This window comes from Palaemon carinicauda, chromosome 3 (genome assembly GCF_036898095.1).
Source record: "Palaemon carinicauda isolate YSFRI2023 chromosome 3, ASM3689809v2, whole genome shotgun sequence".
In the NCBI taxonomy this organism is placed as follows: Eukaryota; Metazoa; Arthropoda; class Malacostraca; order Decapoda; family Palaemonidae; genus Palaemon; species Palaemon carinicauda.
The window spans coordinates 126,045,350-126,057,544 of NC_090727.1; the positions used below are offsets into that span (position 1 = coordinate 126,045,350).

The 12,195-nt window shown below is 52.5% G+C and overlaps 1 protein-coding gene and 1 pseudogene across 4 annotated transcripts in view; both read right to left on the minus strand.

The window, feature by feature from the left end:
* Mpi (mannose phosphate isomerase) overlaps positions 1–12,195 on the minus strand; it is a 169,035-nt gene that overhangs the window by 53,955 nt on the left and 102,885 nt on the right. The gene's annotated exons all lie outside the window — the stretch shown is intronic.
* Positions 7,951–8,069, minus strand: LOC137638928 (5S ribosomal RNA; annotated as a pseudogene).

Below are 12,195 nucleotides of genomic sequence, written 5' to 3' on the forward strand. Positions count from 1 at the left end.
TCGCGCGGGCGAGCAGTCGAGCGGGCAAGCGGTCGTGAGGGTGGGCAGGTGGATGAGCGCGAGTCCGAGGCGGCGAACGCAAGCGTTAGCCCGATGGCGAGAAAACGCGCTGCCGCGTGGACGAGGAAGACCGCTGGCGATAGGGATCAACAAGCGATCGGTGGTGAGCTGGTGAGCGCTAACGCGCAGGTTGGTGATGGCGCGTTGTGTTATGCCGACGCGATGGTCGAGCAGCATGCGCAGGTGAGCGATCGTGCGTTGGCGAGCAGTATGCGAAGATGAGCGATCGTGAGCAGTATGTGCAGGAGGGTGATCGTGCGATGGTGATTAGCATGCGCAGGGTCGCGCGATGGTGATCAGTATGCGCAGTCTCGCGCGATGGTGATCAGTATGCGCAGTCTCGCGCGATGGTGATCAGCATGCCAGGGTCGCGCGATGGCGATCAGCATGCACAGGTGGGTGGTCGCGCGATGGCGAGCAGCATCTGCAGGTGGGCGATCGCGCGATGGCGAGCAGCATCGGCAGTTGAGGGTCGCGCGATGGCGATCAGCATCCGCAGTTGAGGGTCGCACGATGGTGATCAGCATCCGCAGTTGAGGGTCGCGCGATGGCGATCAGCATCCGCAGTTGAGGGTCGCGCGAAGGCGATCAGCATCCGCAGTTGAGGGTCGCGCGATGGCGATCAGCATCCGCAGTTGAGGGTCGCGCGATGGCGATCAGCATCCGCAGTTGAGGGTCGCGCGATGGCGATCAGCATCCGCAGTTGAGGGTCCCGCGATGGCGATCAGCATCCGCAGTTGAGGGTCGCGCGATGGCGATCAGCATCCGCAGTTGAGGGTCGCGCGATGGTGAGCAGCATATGCAGGTGAGCTAGTAGCTGGCGAACCATGTTCCTTCAGAAGTGTTGGAGAACGTTGGCGTGCCGGCTGTAACACATGCGGGCGATCCAGAGATCGCCGAGAGACAGGTGATCGCTGGCGAGCTGATGATCGCTGACGAGCAGAAGGCTACGCGTGGAAGCCTGTGCATAGAAGAGTCCTTGACCTCGACCTGAACCGAAGTTCTAGATCGCGAGGGCGAACGTGGGCGCACAGGGCGCGTAACAGGAACCAACAGGAACAGCAGGGATGATCATCATGAGAGCACTGATGAGCAGAAGAGCGCCTGTGCGCTAACACTGAGCAGGAGCAGGAGAGAACACAGCAGAAGGGCGCGCAGGGAAACCCTGACACGCAAGGGAAGAACCCCCGTCGGAGGCAACCCTTTGCCCCGAAGGGATCGTTGTCCGCCGGTAGACTGATGTCCGTCGGAAGACCGCTGTCCGTCGGGAAGACCGTTGTCCGTCGGGAAGACCGTTGCCCGTCGGAAGACGAGATCAGACTGCTGTCCATCTGCACCAAGGCGGGAGATCGAGAAAAAGGAGTTGTAGGCTGCAAACGGAGATTCAAAAAGGCGCCTCAAGCACCCTTATAGGGAGATGAGAGGCCCTTACGATGAGGCGGACGGTGGGCCTTACGGCGAGGGAGGCCAACAGCAACAGCAACAGAAGAAACCTCCGAAGAGGAGTCTCTATGAGTGTACTCTCTCGCGAACAAAAGAGAAACACTTCGTAGAAGAGACTGGTCAGCCAGTGACCTAAAAGGAGCAATCCTCCGAAGAGGAGCTCCTGCCGTTGCCCAGCCCCTTGAGCGAAACTGCAGGTGAGACCGCTCAGCACCAAGAGCATAGTCGCATGAAAAAAAGGCAAGAGAAGAACCCCCAAAAGGGGAAAAACTCAAGCCTGGACAGGAAAAACTTCCCTCGGAAGGAAAGTTACCCGCCCAAGGAGGCAAGCCTCCTGAGAGTTCTAAAATGAACTGGAGAGCTGTCCGTCGTCACGGGAGTACTTCCAGTAGAAGGAGACACGCCCCTGACGAAAATACAAGGGGGGGAGGCAGCAACAGCCGAATCCCCAGGACTCAACAAGACAGCTCACACCGTTGCCATATTACAGAAACTAACTAGATCGGTAACTGTAAAAAAATAAAACAAATAATATTAGTACACATTCATTCCCCCGGGAAGGCTCCGAAGAGGAATCCCGAGGGAAAGGAAACAAGAATTACACAACAGCCACGTGCCCTCACAACCACTTACAGTCACGGAAGGAGAGCTGTAACCAAAACAGAATTATAACAATTATAATTATGTAACTATGTAATGATGTAATTTAAAAATGAATGAACACTAAAGAAAGAACGAAAACCCTGAAAGGAATCGTTCTACAAGCTGAAAAACAAAAAACAACTACAATTAGATTCATAACTAATTGAGACAAACGTACGGCGTAGCAACCCTCCCAGGAAAGGAAGCTACATGGGCGTAGTAACACGTAGTAAAAGGGTGAACGACCTCAAGAGAGAGAGAGAGAAAGATATAAGTCAAACTCGATCGCCACCCATAAAATTACGCCGTGGTGGCCTAACTGCCGAGGACTCCACGTAGATATCGTACACTACACACACAACTCTGAAAAGGAAACTTACTTATTTCTATACTCAAATATATATACAAACATGAAAACATGTCTACATATATATTGAGTAAATGAAAAGTAAGCGATTAAGTAAAGACAAAACAAACAATGGCTGCCAAGAGAGGACCAAGACAGAGACGTCTGTCACAGTCCGAGCCAAAAGTGAAAGTGAGCATTCATCTGTGTGTGAGGGAGGGGAGGGGAGGGGTAGCTAGCTACCCTTCCCCCCCCCCCCCCTAACTAGCGCAGGGGTAATACACCCTCGTTAAATTCTAATGGCTCGCCATTTCAGCTGCGCTAAAAGGTAACCCTTTGTAAATAGCGTGGTTTGTATTTTGGTTACGGAACAAACGCATTTTACACTATGAACATTCAATGTTGTAAGTGTTTTTAACCTTTCACCTTGTTATGGGGATAGTGTCTCTATCAAGAGACTTCCATTTCCCAGGGGTAGAATTTTTGGCTGCCCTCCACATAAAGTAACTATTTCCCTATTAGCTTTAAGAACGTTTACACGCTCATTTCTTCCGTTTTCAAATTCTAAGATAAAAATTTTTTCATAATTCACTACTTCATAGTGACCAGGTAATACTTCCACTTTTCTATATCTTTCTATACTGTCATAATTTTTCACTCTCTCTCTCTTCTTCTCTAGTGTTTTATTATTCACATGACGTGAATAAGGTTCTAATGTAACAATATTAGAACCAGAGTTGGAGCTGACTGTACCGAGGTCCATGTTTGTATTTTCCAGGTCGTCAGCAGAGGGGTGGATTCTTTTGGTTTGAGCAAGCCGGGTTATCCACCTCTTATCGGAGGATGTCAGTCCTCCTATCCCATGTGGCCCAACACGAGAAGAGGCTTCAGCAGGGACCAGTCCTCTATTAGAGAGGGGCTGCCTCTCTTTAGGTGGGCGTACACTGGTCAGTGGGGGTAGTTGGCCCCTCTCACCGTCGGCTCCAATGCCTGGCGTCCCCCATTACCCGCAAATATGGGTGACTTAAAACCGGATCACTGGAGCACGACTCTTAACAGACTTGGTCTGTACCCAATGAGGTCTGCTGGAGGATGATGGCGTCTAAATTGGCACAGGTTGAGATGGAATGCCGTCCATCCCACACTGTGCCAAATCCAAAGCAGCAGCCAAAGTATAATTGAACATGCCAAAGTCGTCATCAATATCGAGCCCAAAAGGAAGAGATGGGAGAAAAAAAGAAATAACCTAAAGTTAAAGAGAAAGTGCTGACTGATTTAGTTGGATCGACAGCTGGCCACCAAGGTCCAGTGGGAAGTAGTTCCCACTGTTCATTAGAGCCCAGCTGCTAATCCCTAAGCCCCCATCCTCATCAAGGCTTCAGCATCTGGGGGGTGTATGTGTGAGAGATCGTGTGTGCATAAGCTATTGTCTTTGAATGGTCAATTATGTGTGCATAGGCAATAGTGTACGCATAGATCCAACTTTAGACATAAATGAAGACCCAAACGCTGAAAAATTCCTCTTTGACTACTTTTCTCCTTACTGCAAAGGCAGCAAAGTCCTGCACTTTTCACATGTGGATGACTGCAAACTACCATGCCCCCAGCCAAGAGGGTGTAAAAAATGGGGGTCCACCTAATGCTGCAATTACAGCCATTTTTACCAGGTCAGGATTGCTTGCCTACACATGGTGCCTTCGTAACAATGAAAATAAAAAAAATAATAACAGGCAAGATTTGTTAAATGCTGCGAATGCATGTGTAATTCTCTAAGGCTGAAATTAAAGTGGCTACTTAGTATTATTATTATTATTATTACTAACCAAGCTACAACCCTAGTTAGAAAAGCAAGATGCTATAAGCCCAAGGGCTCCAATGGGGAAAAATGGCCCAGTGAGAAAAGGAAATAAGGAAATAAATAAATGACATAAGAAGAAATTAACTATTACAATAAAATATTTTAAAAACATTAAAACAGATATTTCATATATAAACTATAAAAGGACTTATGTCAGCCTGTTCAACATAAAATCATTTGCTGCAAGTTTGAACTTCTGAAGTTCTACCGATTCAACAACCCAATTAGGAAGATCATTCCACAACTTGGTAACAGCTGGAATATAACTTCTAGAGTACTGTGAGTACTCATGATGGAGAAGGCCTGACTATTAGAATTAACTGCATGCCTAGCGTTACGAACAAGATGGAACTGTCCGGGAAGATCTGAATGTAAAGGATGGTCAGAATTATAAAAAATCTTATGCAACATGCATAATGAACTAGTTGAATGATGGTGACAGAGATTAATATCTAGATCAGGAATAAGAAATTTAATAGAACATAGTTCATGTCCACCAAATTAAGATGAGAATCAGCAGCTGAAGACCACACAGAACAATACTCGAAACAAGGTAGTATGAAAAAATAAAAAAACTTCTTTAAAAGAGATTGATCACCAAAAATCTTAAAAGACTTTCTCAATAAGCCAATTTTTTTTTGTGCAACTGAAGAAGACACAGACCTAATGTGTTTCTCAGAAGTAAATTTGCTGTTGAGAATTACACCTAAAAATTACAAATTCGAAGATAATTTGTATTTTTCCTAACCATACAAACCTTAGCTATTTACAGAGGGTTTACCTTTTAGCGCAGCTGAAATGGCGAGCCATTAGAATTTAACGAGGGTGTATTACCCCCGCGCTAGTTAGCGGGGGGTAGGGGAGTGGTAGCTAGCTACCCTTCCCCCCTCCCACACCGGTGAAATGTCTCACTTCACTTAGAGGTAGGACTTGACTTGGGGGACAGGGCTGGCGGGCAAATATGTGTAAATAGCTAAGGTTTGTATGGTTAGGAAAAATACAAATTATCTTCGAATTTGTCATTTGTTCCGTAACCGAAATACAAACCACGCTATTTACAGAGGGTGACTTACCCCTTAGGTAGGGTGGAAAGTCCCCAGCCATACTGGCTTTGGCTTTACCCGGGGACTCAGAATCCGAGTGAGTCGCACTCGAGAAAAGGAGTCCCTGCACCTCACGAGTTCCTTGCTCCGCAAGGAACCATGGGGCCTACGTAAGCTTGTGTGTGAAGGAAGAAGTGTGACCCGTCCTAGGCAGTTGACCTGGAGTTCCAGAAGGAACTCTGGGTTAGGACGTTCCCAATACCACCTCGTCAGGGTATGGGGGACGCGACAGTATTGACTCAATACTCGGAACACAAGGAAGCATGGTTTACCTGCAGAGGTCCGAGGTCAGCTATGCAGAGACCAGGATGCTGCTTCCCTGTAGAGGGGATGATGAAGAAAGAAATAAGAGCCAGACATACTTCTTTCGTTCATGCAGCCAAAAAACTGATAACAATGCCCTCAACCTTCTGCTACCTGTCCAAAAAGGAGCCTGAGGTTAGACCAGCTGTTGTGTAGCCACCACAGAGCGATAGAAAACGTATCGAGACTCCTGTGGGTCACGCCCTGCAGGAAGCGGGCTGCGAAGGTCATTAGACGCTTCCAGACTCCAGCTTGTAGCACCTGCGTCACAGAGTAGTATTACTCGAAGGCGAGGGACGTTGTGATGTATCCAACATCGTGCTGTAGGGCGACGTGACGGGGGAGGGTCTGGAGACAGGTCGAGATGAATGTCCTTGAGTCCGGGCTGAAGAGGTATACTGGTGACTCTCCCCCGTGTCCTCCTTGTGCTCCCAAATCGGCTGCAACTGAGGACAAACTGTAGCTGTTCCCAGCGCTAACCTCTCGATTCCTTTACTGGCAAGAAAGAGAAGGTCTTGGGACATCAGATACAGAATGGAGACTCGAAATCTTGAATGAATTGGACCGAAGGGCCGGGACCCTCAGATTCTGAGTCTAGCCAACAACTCAGGAGCAAACCTGTATGTTGCCTTCCCCTCTTCCTTAGAAAGGGGGGAGTCGTAGGAGACCAAGAAGATTGCTTACACACTGGCCGCGGACAGAGTGAGCAGGAGACCCAAGGCGGAATACAATCCGAGGCCTGTCGTAAAGGGTCTTGAGAAGATCTCTTAAAGGACTAAAAGTCCGAGCCATGCTCCAAGTTGGAGGTCTTCCTCCGACTAGGGCAGGGACGATCGTAGCTTCGCATGAGCGAGGATAGATCCAGCGGGCAGGAAAAAGTTATTCCTTTAAGCCTGAAGGTCAGGGAAAGGCTGAGCGACAGGCTTCATTGCCGAGAGAGGAAAGGAGTTTCCTCCTGCCGAAAGGCAATAAGACCGTTATTGCTGGAGAAGAGGCCTCAAGGGAAGAGGTATATCTCCCACGGCACCAACCACCTTAGACTCTTCACTTTGCCTGGAAGACCCCTGTGGATGACTATCGCAGATGACGCGACCTCCGTACCGCGACTGTAGTGGGTTGTCTCTTCTTGAGGAGGAGGCGGAGTGTCTCCAGGCATGAAGCCGAAGCAACGCCCTGGTTCGGGAGAGATGTCGCAGTGTGGTTGCTTGAGTAGTCTGCGCCGTGGGAGAAGCTCTCCCGGGAGTTCCGTCAGGGGAAGCAGAGGGTCCAGAAACCGTTCTGCGCATAGTCCCAGTGGAGCTCTCCCATTGAAAGGTTGACAGACAACCTGGTCTTGTTGAGACCCATTGTCCACAGACAAAAAGGAGGGAAGACGCAGGCGTCGAAGTTGTCCCACCATCACCGGAATGCATCTTGCCAGAGTCTCGGGGTCTGAGACTGGGGGGAAGAACAGCGGAGCTTGAGGTTCCAAGCTGTCGCGATCAGGTCCCCCAGACCAGTACTTGCTGGTTACCCAAGGTCAAAGACCCCCAGGTACACTCTCTCTACGAGGCTCTACTTGGATAGTCGGAGAGAACATTCCCCTGCCTGGAATGAGAGAGCCGATGGTGGTATTAAGAGAATCTCAATCATCCCGGTATCTCTACTGCAAGGTGTGAAGGTGTGAAAATGCGTCCCCTGCTGGTTAGAATACGCCAGAATCATGAAGTCGACGCGCACGGGGCGACTCGGCAGGAGCTGTAGGATCTGTAGAGGGGCCAGACTAAGGCCCCTAAGCCTGTCTGAATGATGGAGAGGTATCCTTCAGGTCTGGACCATAGGCCTGGACCGGAACATGCCCCCCCCCCCTTTCCTTTGACGAGTCCGAGAACAGCATCAAGAATGTGGGGAAAGGATGAGAATATCCACTACCATCAAGAGGCTCCATAGGTCAACACCCATTGCAGGTCTAATAGTTCCGCTGGTCCCATAGGGGCCAGGAAGTCCGATTAAACATTGCCTGAAGCCACCGGAACTTGGACTGCCCCACATGGAACTTATCCTGAGGCGACCGTTCGGACTATAGACGGGTCAATGAGGAAAGGAGAACTAGGAAACGTTCCAAGGTAGGGCTGAAAGCTCTGCTTGACTGAGAACAGGTACTGCGACTCTCCTCAGTCTTGCCACAGTCAACTGAAAGGAAGGCTCGGAGGATGTGGTAACAGAATCTGGCGTCCCCAGGTGGTCACCCATCCAAGTACCGACCAGAACCGACGTTGCTTAACCTCGCTGGACGGACGAGAAGCGGGGTTTCCAACGTGGTAAGGCCGTTGACTCAATATCAAGGCCAGATACCCCAGACGTTGAGGCAGAGGAAGAGAAGGCTCCAAGCAAAATACCATGAGCCCACACTCATGGTAAGCATCCGGAAGCTTGTCCCGGCGCTGAAGAAGATCGAACCCGAGCCTACCGGAGTTGACCAGCCCTCCAAACAGCAGAGGAGGCGGAAGCCTGCACCTGAGCTGCCAAGAGGAAGGCAGGGAGAGTTCTCTGCGGAAACAAACCTGCTATGCCACGGCGGGATAGCCACACTGCATCATAAGCAGGAATACTTGCAGTCTAGGCTGAATTCGACGAGCACCCTGGAAGATGGATGGAATGGAAACTGAAAGTACCCGTCCTTCCGATCCAGGGTTTAAGGAGTCCTGTCGCCTCGTTACCAGTCTGATCGATTCTGCTGGTTTACGCTGGCCGAAGTTTGTTCGACAAACTTGTTCAGGGCTGAGAGGTCGACTACGGACATCCCCTCTCAGATCCTTCCTTACAAGAAAAGATCGACTGAGGACGCCGGGGGTGAAGCCGTCGATGATCCTAAGGAAGACCTTCGCCTAAGGTATGGATCATTCTGCCCAACCGGGCAACTCTTGCTGACGCTATGGCATAGAGGTTCAGAGACACTGAATTCGCTGACAGAGACGGCAGGTGCGATATCCTTGGCTGATCACAGAGATTGTGCGGGAAAGGGCATCGGCAAGCTGTCATTCGGATGAGTAACCTTAAGCATCCTCCCAGCGAAAAACCTGCAATCCTAGAGTTCGTGAACTCCTTTTAGGACTGTGCCCCCCCGGGGGGGAGTCTCCCGTGCCATCTGTTCCTGACAGGAGGAAACTGCAATTGGACACCTTGTCCCAGTTGTCGTAGCCGATAACTTAGGCCGACGTGGTTGAAAGAAAAGGGCGCTGGAGCCCTGCAGAGTCTGGAAGAAAGCGCCTTGGAGGAGTGAAAACGGAAGTCGATTTCCTCCGCACAGCCGCTGTCTAAGTCTCTGTCCTTGGGCACAAACAAACTCTTCTCAAGGATGGAAGGGTGTCTGAGGTCGTCGACCTCCACAGATGAGACACCCGAAGGAAGCCCTCAGTCAGCGCGTCTAGATGGTACAACATCGAGCTTGTCCGCACGTTAGATACTTAACGACGAAAGGCCAAGGTGCCTGAGCTCGAGAGGAGGAAAGTAACCATGATCTTCCTGTAGCTTTTTGAACCAAACCTTGGGCCGTAACCGAGGAGGGAAAGGACCTGGTAAGCTCCCAGAGTAAGGGGTAAGCAGTCACCCCTTGTACGATGGAGAAATCTCGAACGGAAAGCCCCCCCCGCCAAAAATCCTTCCAGGGAATGACGGGGAAGGGCTAACCCAGGTTCAGGAAAGAGGAGTGTTGCTCAGATCTCCCATAAGTTTCTCCTATTCTTGCAAGTGCCATGCTCTGCGTTTACGGGGTGAGGCCGTGTTCTGGAAATACGCTCCAGAAGAACTCGCCAGGCTGGCCATGCTGCGAAAACCCTATTGGGAATCGTGGTCGCAATCGCCCTGGAGCTCGCGCGACGGTAATTCAAAGATTTGCGCGTGGGCGAAGGTGGAAGCGCCCATGCGCGGTAACGCAGGAACGCAAACGAAGGTGAGCGAAGGAGCGCAGAAGGAGGGCGAGCGTGGTAGGAAGGGCGAGAGCTGGTGGTCGGCGAGCGATAACCCATAGACGAGCAATGGATACTACAAGAAATAAGCCGACGTTTGTGCGAAGAAACACCGTCGGTTCGCGCGACGGAACACCGTCGGTTCGCGCGACGGAACACCGTCGGTTCGCGCGACGGAACACCGTCGGTTCGCGCGACGGAACACCGTCGGTTCGCGCGACGGAACACCGTCGGTTCGCGCGACGGAACACCGTCGGTTCGCGCGACGGAACACCGTCGGTTCGCGCGACGGAACACCGTCCGTCCGTGCGATGGAAAACCGTTGGTTCGCGCGCGGGCGAACATTGAGAGCATGGGCGCGGACGCGCATGAGCGTAGACGTGCAGGCACGTGGGCGCGCAGGCGAATGATCGCCGGGCGCACAGGCAAGTGGTCGCGCGGGCGCGCAGGTGAACGGGCGCGCGGGCGCGCAGGCGAGCGGTCACGCAGGCGAGCGGTCGTGAGGGTGGGCAGGTTAATGAGCGCGACTCCGAGGCGGCGAACGCAAGCGTTAGCGCGATGGCGAGGAAACGCGCTGCCGAGGAAACGCGCTGCCGCGTGGGCGAGGAAGACCGCTGGCGATAAGGATCAACAGGCGATCGGTGGTGAGCTGGTGAGCGCTAACGCGCAGGTTGGCGATGGCGCATTGTGTCATGCCGACGCGATGGTCGAGCAGCATGCGCAGGTGAGCGATCGTGCGTTGGCGAGCAGCACGCGAAGGTGAGCGATCGCAAGCAGCATGCGCGGGTGGGCGATCGCGCGATGGTGATCAGCATGCGCAGGGTCGCGCGATGGTGATCAGCATGCCAGGGTCTCGCGATGGCGATCAGCATGCGCAGGTGGGCGGTCGCGCGATGGCGAGCAGCATCCGCAGGTGGGCGATCGCGCGATGGCGAGCAGCATCCGCAGTTGAGGGTCGCGTGATGGCGAGCAGCATCCGCAGGGTAGGCGATCGCGCGATGGTGATCAGCATGCGTAGGGTCGCGCGATGGTGATCAGCATGCGCAGGGTCGCGCGATGGCGATCAGCATCCGCAGGTGTGCGGTCGCGCGATGGCGATCAGCATCCACAGTTGAGGGTCGCACGATGGCGAGCAGCATCTGCAAGTAGGTGATCGCGCGAGGGTGAGCAGCATGCGCAGGGTCGCGCAATGGCGATCAGCATCCGCAGGTGGGCGGTCGCGCGATGGCGATCAGCATCCGCAGGTGTGCGGTCGCGCGATGGCGATCAGCATCCGCAGTTGAGGGTCGCGCGATGGTGAGCAGCATCCGCAGGTAGGTGATCGCGCGATGGTGAGCAGCATGCGCAGGTGAGCTAGTAGCTGACGAACCATGTTCCTTCAGATGTGTTGGAGAACGTTGGCGTGCCGGTTGTAACACACGCGGGCGATCCGGAGATCGCCGAGAGACAGGTGATCGCTGGCGAGCTGATGATCGCTGACGAGCAGAAGGCTACGCGTGGAAGCCTGCGCATAGAAGAAGAGTCCTTGACCCCGACCTGAACCGAAGTTCTAGATCGCGAGGGCGAACGTGGGCGCACAGGGCCCGTAACAGGAACCAACAGGAACAGCAGGGATGATCATCATGAAAGCGCTGACGAACAGGAGAGCGCTGATAAGCAGGAGAGCGCCTGTGCACTAACACTGAGCAGGAGCAGGAGTGAACACAGCAGAAGGGCGCACAGGGGAACCCTGAAACGCAAGGGAAGAACCCCCGTGGGAGGCAACCCTTTGCCCCGAAGGGATCGTTGTCCGTCGGAAGACCGCTGTCCGTCGGGAAGACCGTTGTCCGTCAGGAAGACCGTTGCCCGTCGGAAGACGAGATCAGACTGCTGTCCATCTGTACCAAGGCGGAAGATCAAGAAAAAGGAGTTGTAGGCTGCAAACGGAGATTCAAAAAGGCGCCTCAAGCACCCTTATAGGGAGATGAGAGGCCCTTACGATGAGGCGGACGGTGGGCCTTACGGCGAGGGAGGCCAACAGCAACAGAAGAATCCTCTGAAGAGGAGTCTCTATGAGTGTACTCTCTCGCGAACGAAAGAGAAACACTTTGTCTAAGAGACTGGTCAGCCAGTGACCTAAAAGAAGCAATCCTCCGAAGAGGAGCTCCTGCAGTTGCCCAGCCCCTTGAGCAACTGCAGGTGTGATCGCTCAGCACCAAGAGCATAGTCGCACGAAAAAAAGGCAAGAGAAGAACCCCCCAAAAGGGGAAAAACTCAAGCCTGGACAGGAAAAACTTCCCTCGGAAGGAAAGTTACCCGCCTAAGGAGGCAAGCCTCCTGAGAGTTCTAAAATGAACTGGAGAGCTGTCCGTCGTCACGGGAGTACTTCCAGTAGAAGGAGACACGGCCCTGACGAAAATACAAGGGGGGAGGCAGCAACAGCCGAATCCCCAGGACTCAACAAGACAGCTCACACCGTTGCCATATTACAGAAACGAACTAGATCGGTAACTG